This window comes from Echinococcus granulosus (genome assembly GCF_000524195.1).
Source record: "Echinococcus granulosus chromosome Unknown EG_S00018, whole genome shotgun sequence".
Taxonomy (NCBI): domain Eukaryota; kingdom Metazoa; phylum Platyhelminthes; class Cestoda; order Cyclophyllidea; family Taeniidae; genus Echinococcus; species Echinococcus granulosus.
In genome coordinates, this window is record NW_020170398.1 from 1,218,404 (window position 1) to 1,222,717 (window position 4,314).

Consider the following 4,314-nt stretch of genomic DNA (forward strand, 5'->3'; position numbering starts at 1 on the left):
ATTTAAAGACGTCTTTATTTAGGTGTGCGGCATTTTAAGTGAACCTTAAGCCACAAAAATAGCCTGTAGTTAAAAAAGCGCCGTGACTGGAAGTGAGCCTGGTTGAAGAAGGATTTCTTTTTATGTACAAACATTTCATCGGCTTTAGAATTCGCTTCCCCCGCCGTAGTCAATGGCGTCATCGCCGTCAGGCGATTGACGTATCCTGCTGGCTTCTCACGCAAACATGTATTAAATGCCCAGTTGGAAAGGAGACTTCAAACTCACTTTCTGCTGTCTAATACCGCGTTTGCACCATGGATAAACTTGTTTCTGCCTGAAATGTTGTCGAGGGGATTTGACGTAGCTACCTCTTTATAAAATCGACAATTATGTAACCAAGCAGCATTTGACGATATACCTTGGTTTAGGTATGCAGCATTTGCAGTGTATCTCAAGCCATAAAAATTACTTTTTCTTATAAGAAGTGATAGGATTGGGAGTGCGTCTTACCTAGCAGATCTTAACATGTGCAGTATTTAGATGTAGAAGGGGGTCCACTTAGGCACTCTTGCGCTTTATCTTCACTGGGAGGGATGACCTCCGGGCCATGCCAGGAGCCCCATGTCCTGCTGCATGCCAAACATGTGTATCTCACCTGAGTATTGTCCTTTTTTATAAATATTATGCCATATTAGTACAGCTTATTACAACATTACGGAATGCTCAGGAGTATTTACAAGAGCGGCCATGGATTTTATCAGTAGTAGGTTGATATTATGTCCCCATAATGCATCAGCATTAAAATGTCTTGCTCCTGGGAAATACGGATGCAGCTAATAATGCTGTGACAGAGATAAACATTGCAGACACATCCTCCTCCCCCTTTGTTAGGTTTATTATGAACATCCTACCACATTGGTATGGCTTATTATGTCTTTCAATAGAAGATTCGCTATGCTTGAAAAGAATAGCCAGAGATGTGCCTCTGTTAGCTTGATGCTTGGCTCAAGTGTGTGCCTATTTCTGCCGGCTCTTCAACCACCGCAGTTGTTCGCCATTCAAATATCTCACTCTCAAGATAGAGAACAATTTATTCCTTGGCATATTTTGCGAGTAACTGCAGGCACAGCTCAAGATACAATAATTCCTCAGAGCAGAGGAAGTAAATTATTTCGAAAATAAGTATGAAACAAGCCTGCACCAAGTATACTGTCAGTAAAGGGAGAAGAAGTAAGTCCTATTAATGTCCTCACTCTAATTTAAACGAATCTTTTAAGATGCAAGGGAATGCTATATGCAGAACAATTAAAAAAACATTATGCTTGAACACTTTACCAACAAAAAATTTTATACAGGCACGGATTAACACTAGTTTTTTTTAAAATGCTAGAAAACGCTGACGTTTTTATTCAAAAATATGTGTAATACGGTAATTGTTTGTCTATCCCTCAGTTTTGGTAGAGGAATACCTAAAGTGCTCCCTCATGATGCCTTCGTTGTGCGACGGGGTCTGCGTTTGATGCCAGTGGCCATGATTCCTTCTCTATGTCGACAACGCATATCCTTTCGGAGTATTTTATCATCTTTTGTCTTCAGGAAACTACCCAGATGTTATGTATGTGCACCTGCCTACATTGATCTCTCGTTCTTTTAGCTTCTAGGTTTGATTGGCATTGGGTCGACTAAAATTTATTAAATCCGGAATTTTTCACTTAAAAATTGCTTTAGTCATTCATGAGGCACCACTTTCCTCCAAATTTGTTCTTATGCGAAGCGTCTATTCGTCAAAGCAATTAAGAAACCAAGTCCGAGATTTTTATGTCTCTAAAACGTTTTACTCAATGCTTTAAACCCTGATCACTTAGTTTAAAATTGCATTTTTTTAAACCTAAACCAAAATTCTTTCTTCTGCATAAGTCCACAGACTTGATTGCCTTCACCTTATCTATTTACTTTTCTCCCTTCGCCCAGTTAATCTGCTGCCTCGCAGATTGCGTGGCAAAGTAAATACATTAGATTATAATGATGCGTAAAATGTAAGCAGTAAAATTTGTGGCTTCACATTAACAAAGGCTTTTTTCAAATAAAAAGAACTAAATCGGAAGATTATTGAATGCTTTCTGAAGTTTTCAGGGAAATATGGCTGAAGCTTACTTCAGTTAGTCGATTCTGTCTAAAATTGCAATTCAGCGCTACAGGAATCATCTGGCTATGTTTTACCAGCTGACACTTGATTTTAAATGCACTAAAGCAGTCATTGTTTCCTCGGTTACAGTTGTGAACCCATGTTTAATTTCAGCGTTACTTTACTGGGCCACATCTAGGGTACTTCAAGTGATTGTGCTGAGGGACAAAATGCAAGTGTCTATGGTAGTTCCGTAAAAAAATAACAAAGGCTTCGCCAAAACTTACAAAAATAAACTTAGGTGGGATAGCGCTTACACCACATTGACTTATCCACGTTGAGTACCTCAGGCATTCCTTAGCCTTCAGCGGAATAGAGGCCATTCATATGAACCGAATGAACAAAATTCGGCCGAAAAGGTGGAACTAGCCTTTGTATGCCTTCACAGAAAATTCCTTATTACTGGAAAGAGAAGGAAAAACAGTTGCGGCCATTATGGACCCATGTGATTGACTTGACCTGTGATTTGGGGGTTGGGCAGAGCTTCACTGTCTTGCGTTTGTAGCCTTTACCACAAATATATTCTAAACAACTAAAAAAACCTCAAGAATTGCTCTAGGTGGGGTAAATTCACTAACATTGGTTATCTAGTAATTTATAAACTTAAAACTGACAGTAGTCGCAAAATTGTTTTTAAAAGCGGTTAATATCCTATGGGCCAAATGGGTTTTCTTTAAAAACAATATCGATAAGTCAAATTACTCCGTGTTTTACTTTATCAGGCCAGCATCCCTTTTGAGATATGCTCAACTAATCCTTTCTAATTTAGGAATTTGTCAATGGCAGAATTTAACAGGTCAGTTTTTTAAACCACACAATAAAGCCTGCTCATGACACAGTGGCAAACACACGTTCCAATGCTCGTCTTTTTTCGACTGACCCAGCCCTCAGTCAAATGCACAAATTCTTTTGGATAAACAGTAGACGGCATGAATAGCATCAGATCACCACTACTGGAAAGAGTATTTGCACTCTACTTAATTTCATTATCAGTAATAAAGCCACAATGCACCACATTATACTTATAAGGTAGAATTCGATACATTATTATTATGCTGCTCCTCATGTATTTAAAGAACCACAAATTCCGGATAGATTGGATTGTTTGCGAAGTCATAACAAAGTACACATTACTTGCCACGTAAAATTTTAGGCAGGCATTATTGGCGCATTCATTCATTTTTGGAAGTCAGCATTCTGTGTCTGTTTCGGACATTGCATAAAAAAGCTGCTGACATTTATAAAATCAGGGCGACAGTTTGATAAGCGTCATTTTATAAAATACTATGCCGTTGGCATTATTCGTATCGGCTTGGATGATTATCTACTCTGGGTGTATGGTATTTAACATGGTATTACTAAAACACATATTTAATTTTCCAAAAGTACATAAAATAGGTGCTAGTATTTTATAAACCAACAACTTGGTACTTTCGCTTTAACTCAAAAATTTACTTATTAAATTTCATAGCCATCCGATTACAATGTCGGCAATTGCTAGATCATCAAGCATTGGTTGACCTAACGGCAGGCCCGTGTGTTTGCAAAGTTGTGAGAAGGGGTTGTGTCACTTGCCTTTGACCTGGAATAATTAGGAACGTTGGTTACACACTCCCGAGTCTAGCACTAACCCATCCAAAATTCGCCGACACATGACATTTCGATTATGCCACCATTTTAAGTAATATGCTTCCAAAAAATGTTACAATTTGCAGGGAAAAACCCCGGAATTCGGCTGTTTATTCGTCTGAAAACAGGTCTGATAATGATGAATTTGGAGCAGCATCAGAACTACTACTGCGAGCTTGTTTCAGTAGTAAATCCTGGACAACCTTGATATTGGTCCCACAATTTGTACAGCAACTGATTTTTTTTTATCACGTTTTCCTTTTAATAGCTGCTCACAAAATAAACCGTTTAATCTTTTCTTGACTTATGTGTATCACATGCATCGTATCCTTTATACGATTAAAGCTTTTCCAAAGAGGGGAATGGCATTTCTGAATGCACGCATGGTGCATAATAAGACGCCTATACTTAACTAAGAAAATTTGAAGGCAACGACTCACTGCACGGCATTTTTCGGGGTGAAGAGTATCACACAATGCCTTTTTTGAACCAACCAATGAATGCAAGCGATGGTCTAG